Genomic DNA, 12,463 nt, shown 5'->3' with positions numbered 1-12,463 from the left:
ATGTTTTGATACTCTTTTTTGTTTGTTTTTGTTTGATACTCTTCAGCAATGAGAAGAGGTTAAAGAAGTTTGGGTAGAACTAGTAAGAAGAGTAATTGGATATGATTGTTATCTTAAATATAGCCACCAGACTGTTGATTTAAGTTTTGGTCTGTCCTAAATTATTCATGACAAAATTTTGTCAGCATATCTGGCTCTTTTATCTGTGTCTATGAATCTTCCCTGGTGGCTCAGAGGATAAAGCGTCTGCCTGCAATGCAGGAGACCCAGGTTCAATCCCTGGGTTGGGAAGATCCCCTGGAGAAGGAAATGGCAACCCACTCCAGTATTCCTGCCTGGAGAATCCCATGGACAGAGGAGCCTGGCGGACTACAGTCCATGGGGTCTCAAAGACTCGGACACGACTGAGTGACTTCACACACACACACACACACACACACACATGAATCTTCAAAACAATACTCTGTCTGTAAGGCTGATATGTATATGATTAACATCTAGGCTCTCAAGATAATTTTAAAAATTAAAGGAATAGATATGTGAACACTAGATTCAAAAACATTTCTTTACTTTTCCCATTTCAAATTTATATTAATAAAAGCCTCAAAGGCAACCTCCTTGAGAATATGCACACTCTTACTGGAAACACTCAAGACAATAAGATTAACATTTATTGCTGACTCAGCAAGAAAAGAAATTCAGAGAATTTGGTTCTAGAAGGGAGGTAGAACAAACAAACAGGATGAGCAATCATTTGCTGGAATAAATAGAATTGTTTAGTTTCAGGCATGTTTAAATTGAGAATGACAGAGGTTTTCTTCCAGGAGCTAAGAGCATGATCAAAAACCTGGAGCTAAAAGCATATTATGTGAAAAACAGTGAAGGCACCTGCCTCTCTACAGGAGGTCGACAGGTATGGTAAGGCCAGGTTGTAGGGGCTGCTGTAGGTGTTAGAATGCATGCTGAATGCAGCAAAGAACTTTCTGTTCAAAGACATTTCTTTCTCTATTTCATAGAGATGTAATTGACATACAGCACTAGTGATATTATAATATCATTGAAAAGCAGTTCAAAAGCATATGTATTGATTCATTGATATTTATATGTGCATTGTTGTATAAAACAAAATGTTTGCCACAATAAACTTAGGTAACATCCATCACCTCACAGTTACACAGTATTTTGCTTGTGATGAGAACTGTTAAGATCTATTCTCTTCAGTTCAGTTCAGTTGCTCAGTCGTGTCCGATCTTTGTGACCCCATGAATCGCAGAACACCAGGCCTCCCTATCCATCACCAGCTCCCAGAGTTCACTCAAGCTCATGTCCATCGAGTCGGTGATGTCATCCAGCCATCTCATCCTCTGTCATCCCCTTCTCCTCCTGCCCCCAATCCCTCCCAGCATCAGAGTCTTTTCCAAGGAGTCAACCCTTCACATGAGGTGGCCAAAGTACTGGAGTTTCAGCTTTAGCATCATTCCTTCCAAAGAAATCCCAGGGCTGATCTCCTTCAGAATGGACTGGTTGGATCTCCTTGCAGTCCAAGGGACTCTCAAGAGTCTTCTCCAACACCACAGTTCAAAAGCATCAATTCTTCGGTGCTCAGCCTTCTTCACAGTCCAACTCTCACATCCATACATGACCACTGGAAAAACCATAGCCTTGACTAGATGGACCTTTGTTGGCAAAGTAATGTCTCTGCTTTTCAGTATACTATCTAGGTTGGTCATAACTTTTCTTCCAAGGAGTAAGTGTCTTTTAATTTCATGGCTTCAGTCACCATCTGCAGTGATTTTGGAGCCCCCCAAAAATAGTCGGCTACTGTTTCCACTGTTTCCCCATCTATTTCCCATGAAGTGATGGGATCGGATGCCATGATCTCAGTTTCTGAATGTTGAGCTTTAAGCCAACCTTTTCACTCTCCACTTTCACTTTCATCAAGAGGCTCTTTAGTTCCTCTTCACTTTCTGCCATAATGGTGGTGTCATCTGCATATCTGAGGTTATTGATATTTCTCCCAGCAATCTTGATTTCAGCTTGTGCTTCTATTCTCTTAGCATCTGTCAAAAAAAGATTCAGTATCGTTAATTATAGTCATCATGTTGTATATTACATCTGTTGGGCCTGGTTTTGGAATTTGGAAGGAAGTAACCAGACTCAAGAAGCTTAGTTTTTACTGTTTTACAAAGTTTTGGTTTCATAGACTAGTGAAGTTCCTAAAAGAATTCATGAGGACTAGCATATAGTTGTCAAGTGTTTATTTACCTATGGAAGGATGTTTAAAAAAATCACCATGTTTTTATCTTCACTATTTCAGAAAAGAATTGAATTTTAACCTCAAATTATAGGTAGGAAGGGCAAGAGTGTCCTTCCAGAGTAAAGGACAGAACATTAAAAATGAATAATCTTGGTGTTATTAAAGACTTACTGCATTGTCCTTATTTTCTCATTTCCTCTTTCACCAGTGATTCTTTGTCATGTACTTGCATGACTCCTCAGATCGATGGCTGAGATTTACTGAGCTAGGAGAATATCATAATTATTCAGGCATAAGATGATAAGAACCAGGGAAAGGAGCAGAAAGAACAAGTGAAGGGAAGGAAGATGACAGTGAGAGAATGTCAGTACTGGTGACAGGCTGATGTAGGAGAGAAAGGGAGAGAGTGAAAGATGCCTGCCATACTGCACTGTGCCCTGATAATTTTTAATAGTCACATGGCGTGTAACATTGCCCTAATTCGTCTCGTAAGAGATCTTTTGGAATGGCATAGCAACCGATTGATGTCTTGCTGTTGTCTTCATCAAGACTAGAAATGCAATTTGCTTGACATATAAAGATCATGTTTTTATTGGTGATTGATGAGTTAAAATATTTCTCCATCTACAGGCAAACTGATCTTGAGTAAGATTTTAAAGGAGGAAAGAAAGTTTATTTTAAAGGAGGTTAGAAAACTACCTTGATGAACCACCATCAGATAGTCATATCAAGATTTCACAGGAGGAAACCAGAAGGGAAAGAGACACGTGTACCCCAATGTTCATCGCAGCACTGTTTATAATAGCCAAGACATGGAAGCAACCTAGATGTCCATCAGCAGATGAATGGATAAGAAAGCTATGGTACATATACACAATGGAGTATTACTCAGCCATTAAAAAGAATACATTTGAATCAGTTCTAATGAGGTGGATGAAACTGGAGCCTATTATACAGAGTGAAGTAAGCCAGAAGGAAAAACATAAATACAGTATACTAACGCATATATATGGAATTTAGAAAGATGGTAACAATAACCCGGTGTACGAGACAGCAAAAGAGACACTGATGTATAGAACAGTCTTATGGACTCTGTGGGAGGGGGAGAGGGTGGGAAGATTTGGGAGAATGGCAATGTAACATGTAAAATATCATGTAGGAAATGAGTTGCCAGTCCAGGTTCGATGCACGATGCTGGATGCTTGGGGCTGGTGCACTGGGACGGCCCAGAGGGATGGTATGGGGAGGGAGGAGGGAGGAGGGTTCGGGATGGGGAACACATGTATACCTGTGGTGGATTCATTTTGATATTTGGCAAAACTAATACAATTATGTAAAGTTTAAAAATAAAATAAAATTGGAAGAATTAAAAAAAAAAAAAAAAAAAGAAAAAAAAAAAAAAAAGATTTCACAGGTTTTTTTAAAAAACAATTACCAGGATTCTTAACGTTTAATACTGATGTTTTGTTCTTGAATCTTGAGACTGGCCATTTAGCAATTGCCAGGTTTTAGTGCTGTAGTTGAGGAGTTTCTGATTCTTCTTCTTTTTAATGGGATGATGCTGTGATATAAGAAGAAGTATAAGAGTAGTGATATTTATAGAAAAAGAGCAAAGATGCTTTGTGACTTCGGAAATTATTTTCAAGGTTACTCACAAGAGGATACCTTGTTTAGGAAAGAAGGTGTTTTTTTTTTTTCTTTAGAGGAGAAAATGTGTTCAGAAATAGTTAATGGCAACTGTGTTATTTACTGGATGTTGATCTACAGCATTAATTTAAGATGTACTTTATCTATGATTCTAGACTTCTTTTAAATGTCAAAATCTGGAAAGGCTACACTGGCTCACTCCACTGCTGGGTAATAGCTAGTATTGTCTTTGCTCTAGGGCATTTAAAATGAAATTTTGAGGTACATTGAAAAAAGTCACCAGTTCACTTACTATACAACATCTTGGAATGTGAATATCTGAAAGAAAAAAATTCAGTAAACAGAGTTACTTGCTGGAATTCACAACACAATAATGAGAAAAGTTTTGCAGCTTTGATCATAAAAGAAATGAGTTGTTTAATTTTACCCTTAAGTGCTGGTACACAGTTTCAGCACCCAGTAAATCTGCATGCATTTAAATAACTTAAAACAATTATTAAAAGAAAGTTGCTAGAAATAAATAGCATTTATATAAAAAGGAGACTAAGTTCAAACTGCTGCTGCTTTAAAATTTAAAAGAAGAAGAAATTCGAGTTCAGAACAGGATGTAGGATTTAGTAACAAAGTAATTTCAATCCCTTAGTTCCTTTGTGATAGCTATGTTCATCATTTAATCATTTTACAAAGAAAGGAATAGAAATGTTACTTGTGATTCTTATCAACACTTGTGACTGAAAACTTTATTATGTGTTGTAAATACTTATGGCCCCAAATAGCTATTTGATTTACAGTTTAAGTATTGAAATAGAATGAAATAGTTTCTACTGTGTTTGTAATCACTGCAAGAACAGTATGAATCATCTTTCAAATAAAAATACTTCCTTTCTTGACCTTTCCCAAAGATGTTTCAAAGTACAAGAATGCCACTTTTTTTGGTCTGATGTCCCCAGACCTTTATTCATCATCTTGAAGGTGATTATTTTCTTAGTTGATCCTAGCCTTGCCAAAGAGTTCTATCTAGAGATTTAAATATATTATTAACTTAGAAAATAAATTTCAAACTACTCATGCTGTTTTACCTAGAATTATTACATTATTAAGAGTAAATATCTTATTAAACTCAATAGGGAGCCAGAAAGTGAATAAACAAGATTTATTTCTAAAGGAGGTACCTGAGTGTATATAAAATAACTAACCAAAAAATTAAAGTTAATAAAATGGGGCAGCTAAACCATATAAGTCAACAAAATTTATATTGAAAAGACCTTGTAAATATTAACTTTAATTTTCCTAGATTGCAATATGGAATTGCTATTATTTGAAGTCAAAACAAAACATGTGAGATACCTGACATTTCAACAGAGTTTGTATGTGTCCTGAACCAGCTATACTTTTTGAGACACCATTCCAGGTGCTCGTATTTACTAGCCCTTTAATCCTCAGAGCACCACCTTGGTTTGGAAGCTCTAGCTATACCCATCTTCTAGATGAGCGAAGTAAAATGTAGAGCTCCAAATGGACAAATACTGCTTGGCAACTGTGTGGTGTTGGGTTTGAGTCATGTTACCTATTGCAAGTATCTCATGATTTCTTCTCATCCCCTGCCTGTACTCCTTCTGTCACCAAGTACTATAATTTCATTATTTCTTCATATCATTCTATCTTCTCCTTTTTTGGGGTTCTTGCTATGTACACCTGAATAACCATCATATTATGGTCTAATAGTTTAGTAAATCTCAGACATCATTCTGAGGACTTGAGAGGATTTGTGATAACATTTTAGTACCCATCCTCTTAGCCTATTAATCCAGTTCTGGGTTTCAAAAAATGGTTTGTCTGACTCTTTGTGACCCCATGGACTGTAGCCCACCAGGCTCCTCTGTCCATGGAATTCTCCAGGCAAGAATACTGGAGTGGGTTGCCATTTCCTTCTCCAGGGATCTTCCCAACCCAGAGATCAAACCTGGGTCTCCCGCACTGCAGGCAGATTCCTGACCATCTGAGTCACCAGAGAAGCCCTCTTAGACAGAAGCTATTATTTATATACGGTCGTAGGAGCCACTGTTTGTAGTCACTTTTAAAAATTATTAGAGTATAGTTGTTTTACAATGTTGCATTTGTTTCTGCTGTACAACAAAGGGAATTACCTATATGTATAATCTTCTTTTGTCACTTTAATTCACAGGCCTCAGATACTGAACCTAAGAGGGTAGAGGGAAATTTTTTGTTCTTCTCTTTAATAGTGTTAGACGAGCTCTAGCTGTATGAACAAGCAGAGTTATGGCTCTTGCTTCTTTGATAAAGAGATGAGGGCTTGCCAGCTCTGGCCTCTTGCTTGAAACCATTAGTTTGAGATGTCAGTTTACATTGCATTAAATTTCTGTGCTATGCTACATGGACTCTTTTGCCAGAACTTTCCAGCCTTTCACTGTTTGCTTCTCTCCTTTGCCTAACAGGAACATATGGTTACTTAAATCTAAATTAATCTAAATTGGCTAGTGGCTATCCTATTGGACAGTCCAGATATTGAACACATCCATCACTGCAGGAAGTTCTGTGGGCTAGCACTGCCTTAGTTTGTTGCTAAAGGACTTGAATTGTGAGTAGACATAACAATATCACCTCTCAGCCTTGTATTCCGTTGACTATATTGCTTTCTTGACATCTGAATGAAATTTACAGTCAAATAGGCTCAGCTAATGGAGCAATAATCCATATTTAATTGTCATATGCTTTTGAAAGATAGTAAAAATAGTGAAGTATTAACTACCTGTATAAAGCACTAAGGAACAGAAGCTACTTGGCTTAGCTATGAAGAAGGAGGAGATGATGTTAGTATAGTGTTCAGAGGAAAGGGAAATCAGCTGTAGTGATGTCATGCCAGGGTTGAGTTGGCTGACCCTGGCTGGCCAGGTGAGTGTGTTTTTCCTCCCATGCCATTCCTGACCTCCCCAGTGAAAAAGATTTCCAAGATGAAATAATAATAGTTGCTTAGTATATGAGATTGATCTGTGAATTGTGTGGTTGATAGTGCTAGCTGAAGTTATTAATAGATGAGGCTAAATGTAGCAAAATTTATATATCTTTTGTTTTGTAGAGCTTTCTTAGAGAAAAGTCATAGTTGAGGTTAGAGAGGTTAAGTCTGTGGTATTTATATTTCCTCTAGCAAACTCTCAAGGAAAGATAAACTCAGTTCAGTTCAGTTCAGTTCAGTCACTCAGTCATGTCTGACTCTTTGTGACCCCATGAATTGCAGCACGCCAGGCCTCCCTGTCCATCACCAACCCCCGGAGTTCACTCAAACTCATGTCCATCGAGTCAGTGATGCCATTCAGCTATCTTATCCTCTGTCGTCCCCTTCTCCTCCTGCCCCCAATCCTTCCCAGCATCAGGGTCTTTTTCCAATGAGTCAACTCTTCACATGAGGTGGCCAAAGTACTGGAGTTTCCCCTTCAGCATCTGGTAGTTAAATAATCCTAAGGGTTAGATTACATGAGCAGTCTAACCTGCTTTAAGTAAGCATTTAAGCAATTCTTGTTAAACAAATAATCTATTTTACACTTATAACTCTATTCAGATTTGCCCCCATAATGAATGTTCAGCCAATAACTTTTCACTCACCGTGATGACTCTTGAAAGTGATACCATTTTGATCAAATGATTCTTTTTTCCCACTAAAGTGACTTGTTCACCAAAAGTTACATTAAATAAATCTACTATGAAAAGTGACATTTCAACATTATAGTATCTTTGTGACCCTGTGGACGATACAGTCCATGGAATTCTCCAGGCCAGAAGACTGGAGTGGGTAGCTGTTCCCTTCTCCAGGGGATCTTCCCAACCCAGGGATCGAACCCAGGCCTCCACATTGCAGGTGGATTCTTTGCCAGCTGAACCCCAAGGCAAGCCCATTAAAACTATAAAGAGTGACATTTCAACATTATGGTATCAGGCAAAGATACATTCAGCAATTTACTTGACATAATTTCTGGGTAGAGGTTATCATACAAAGCGTATTTCAATTACCTGCCAATAATGGATGAGTCCAAAACATTTTGCTTTGTGTGTGTAGGGGAGGGGAAAATATCTTTCCCCTCTAACCTCCTAGGTTCTCTCTGGCCTAAGACAGATTAACCAAAGAAAAGCATACAAGTTTGTTTAATTTCCTTAAGAAGCCTCCCATGTCATGTAAAACTCATGTTTTATGTGATACGGGAAGCTTCATAAGGATATGAAAACCTAAGTGAAGTGAAGTCACTCAGTCGTGTCCGACTCTTTGTGACCCCATGGACTGTAGCCTAATAGGCTTCTTCGTCCATGGGATTTTCCAGGCAAGAATGCTGGAGTGGGTTGCCTTTTCCTTCTCCAGGAAATCTTCCTGACCCAGGGATTGAACCTGGGTCTCCCTCATTGTAGGCAGACACTTTACCATCTGAACCAAAGGATATACATGATATCAAAGGATATATATGAAGACCTAAAGATATGGTTAAATCTGAATATTTTTATACTAGATTTGAAGAAGGAAATGGCAACCCACTCCAGTATTCCTGCCAGGAGAATCTCATGGACAGAGGAGTCTGGTGGGCTATAGTCCATGGAGTCACAAGGAGTTGGACATGACTTAGTGACTACACACACATACTAGGTTAGATGAAGAGTGGGAAGTTATGAAAATTGTGTTAGGACAAAGGGTATGAGCTAAGGCTATAAACTGGGGGAAATTAGCAAGTCCTGTCCATTCACATTCCTCTCCAGGTCCTTCCAGCTTTAGGGATAATGGTGATTCTTTCCTCAGGGTTTGGGGGGACACCTCTCATATGATGGTTACAAGACCTGGCTCAGGAGAGAAAAGAAGATCTGAGAGTCCTTTCTGCACTTGCCATTTCTCAGATTCCTTTAGTTTAAAACAACCTGCCAAGGCACTGATTTTGGTGTAGTGTGTTCTGAATTCCATTGTGTGCATCTATAAGGAGGGAGATGAAGATGTAGTATCTTCTATGCATCTTTAGTCTGTTATGCCCTCCCAACCATAGCCTATACTTTGCCCCAAAGGTGTTTTTTTTTTTTTTTTCCTTTTGGCATATGGCTTTTGCAGTTTAAGTGCAAAAAATAACCGTCAGCCTCCAGATCTGAAAAATTGATGAAGAAAATATTTTAGAAATAAGAGAAAAGGACAAGTACAGTAGCACTGCATTTTATATACAAGTTGTATTTGTTTACCTTCAAGTTGCTGTTCATTACTAATATAAACTTGTTTTCATTCAACTGATATATTTTTCTAGCTGTGAAAATTAAGTATCTTGTGTTGAGATGAAACACATCACAACTTTCCTATTAAATTTAATGGGAACACATTTAAGAAAAGTTTAAAAGCTCGTAACGGCAGGGTTTTCAAGCACTAATGAACATCACTAAGCAGGGGATAGGTATACTTGAAAAGCAGCACTTTGCTTGGGATACGCAGTGACTGCTAAGCCCTGTAGAAGATCCTGCAGTTTGAGGCGCCACACTGTAAATGAGAAGTCTGGACAGTTTTGTTATCATTTCTGCCTAATATTTATCTAGGTTGGATTCTTTTGCCATAAAGCTGTCAAACTTTCCACTCTGCTTTTCTATCTGCCTCTTTGAATGGGCTCCACAAAAGCTAGCAGTATCACCAGCCTTTGCTAAATTAACATTATTCTCACTGCAATTCACTAGCATTTATGAAATAATTCAGATGGTTGAGATTCTATTTTCCCCCCACATTTAAAATTGTTTACCACAGATCTTTGCTTTATGTTATTTATTCATAAAAAGTTTTGCTTTAAGCTATTTTCTTTCTCAAGAAATCTTTAATAAAGCACCAAAATACTTTTGAAAAACCCTTAGCTATTCCTCATCTCATTGTTTTTTAACATCTTATTTCTTGGAATTACATAGGGCAATTTAGATAGTATAAAACTATATATAACTTTTTCCCAAGTTATATATAGTGGTAAAAAGTTATATGCAGTGTTTCCCAAGTTATATGCAGTGGTAAAAAGAATCCTGCCAATGCAGGAAACATAAGAGATGTGGGTTTGATCCTGGATTGGGAAAATCCCCTGGAGTAGGAAATGGCAACCCCCTCTAGTATTCTTATCTGGAAATTCCATGCATAAAAGGAGCCTGGCGGGCTACAGTCCACAGAGTTGCAAAGAGTGGGACAAGACTTAGCGACTGAACAACAAGAACAACATTGCTGTAACTATATATGTATATATATTTTCTTTCTAAATGGGCCATATTTTTAATACTGCGTTAAAAAATCCTGTTTAGTGCTTCTGATGTATGTGAATATGTCTCAGTAAATCTGGTTTCCTGAGCTAAGTTTTGAGGGCCAGATAACTTGATAAGCTTTCATTGTAGGTGGATATGAAATGTGCTGTGTTTCTTCATAAGTAACTCTTCCTGTGTGCAATGGAAAAATCTTCTATTAGTCAGGACTAGTGGTCATTTTATTGTGGTCATATATTTGTACCTCTAAATACTCTCAGGGAGAGGAAGACAAAGAGAATATCAAATTATCTCATTCAGTTACTTATTTGATGGAGGAAGAAAGTTAAATTTAATGACTGATAAGATATACATGGCTTCCTGGTCATAGATCGTTGAATAGCAATTTTTAGGTTTAAAATGTGAGACATTATTAATCTCATCATAAATGATTTTAATCAGTGATTGTATCATTGGAAAAAATAAACCTTTAATAAATATTAACATTGATTTGTACAAAAATATATTATTTGGGCTTCCCTGATAGCTCAGCTGGTAAAGAATCCGCCTGCAATGCAGGAGACCCCAGTTTGATTCCTGGGTTGGGAAGATCCCCTGGAGAAGGGATAGACTACCCACTGTAGTATTCTTGGGCTTCTCTGGTGGCTCAGACAGTAAAAGAATCCATCTGCAATGCGGGAGACCTGGGTTTGATCCCTGGATTGGGAAGATTCCCCGGAGAAGGGAACGGCAACCTACTCCAGTATTCTTGCATAGACAGAGGAGCCTGGTGGGCTGCAGTCCATGGGGTCACAGAGTCGGACACGACTGAGCGGCTAAGCACAGCACAGCACAGCACATGTATTATCTACTTTAATAAGCATTTTATTTATTGAATTTATGTATATAATGATGTGAAAGACATTGATATTAAAACTGAGTTGTGAATATCCTGTGTCATATCACCATAAATATAATTGTTTAGGTACCATACATGTGTCTTAAAGTAGTTTCAATAGATTTACTTTTGATATTAATTTTTATTTATTAGCCTTTTAAAGTATAATGACTTGGATTTTTAAGTATTTAGGCCATGCCTACATGAGCTAACTACTCAAGCAAGAATGAAAAATACTTTGGTTTATATCTGGATAACTTTAGACCAAACACATCCATTAGTAGGGAAAAGTTTTTTCAACCTAAACTTTCTTCTCTCCCCTGTTTTTAGGGCTTACATTGGCTGAATTGTCTGTTTAGTTTCTACATTCATTCATTTATTGTCATTATATTGTGCATTCAGAAAAATATTAACTGTCTGATTAATCCTGTGTAAAATCTCTAATATTTCTTAAATTTGTGAATTATAATTTTTCTGAATTAGCTCCTTTAAAAATTCAAGTTCATTCATTAACAATTCTTAATAAATCATTATAGTTAACTCCAGTGCAATTCTATGCTAAGGAAAATATTTTATTTGGATAAAATATTTACTCAAACTTATGTCATAAATTAAATATTTACAATGAAGTCTGTGTGTTCTTAGTCACTCTTAGTCACTCAGTCATGTCTGACTGTTTGCGACTCTGTGGACTATAGTCCACCAGGCTCCTCTGTCCATGAGAATTCTCCAGGCAAGAATACTGGAGTGGGTTGCCATGCCCTCCTCCAGGGGATCTTCCCAACCCAGGGATCAAACCCAGGTCTCCTGAGTTGCAGGTGGATTCTTTACCATTTAAGCCATTGGGGAACCCCAAGAATACTGAAGTGGGTAACCTATCCTTTCTCCAGGGGATCTTCCTGACCCAGGAATTGAACCAGGGTCTCCTGCATTGCAGGCAGATTCTTTACCAACTGAGCTACTAGGGAAGCCCATAATGAAGTATACAATATATTATTATCCAAACAAATAGAAAATTCACAGCTTATTGAATACTCAGTATAACCTGATATTTTAAAAATAGAATTATGTCATTTCCATTGCTGTTTCCTTAAAAATATTTGAATTACCATGATGCATCATAAGGAGGATATGAATATCTTCTTTAAGGGTTAAAAAAATCAGGAGTCTATTGCCTGTCATCTATAGAATAAAGTAAAAATGGGAGTGGGGATTTGACTTTGAGTTAAGATGGATTATGTGTTAGTCACTGTGCTTTAGAGAATGAACCTCAACAGCCCTTTGAGGTAATTATTATCTCCATTTTATACAGGAGAAAACAGAAGTTCAGTGTAGTTAACTAATTTGCTTAAAGTCACACGTTAGTAAATGGTGGAATCAGCATTTGAACATGGTATATCTCATACCAATTTTTTATACTG

General features: G+C 37.5%; 1 non-coding gene across 1 annotated transcript; it reads left to right on the top strand.

The window, feature by feature from the left end:
* Positions 1-219: 219 nt before the first annotated feature.
* On the top strand, positions 220-291 carry TRNAC-GCA. Its single transcript has one exon. It is a non-coding gene; the product is annotated as a tRNA-Cys (tRNA).
* Positions 292-12,463: the final 12,172 nt, after the last annotated feature.

Source organism: Bos indicus x Bos taurus, chromosome 2 (assembly GCF_003369695.1).
Source record: "Bos indicus x Bos taurus breed Angus x Brahman F1 hybrid chromosome 2, Bos_hybrid_MaternalHap_v2.0, whole genome shotgun sequence".
NCBI lineage: Eukaryota > Metazoa > Chordata > Mammalia > Artiodactyla > Bovidae > Bos > Bos indicus x Bos taurus.
This window is presented reverse-complemented; position numbering and strand designations above follow the sequence as displayed.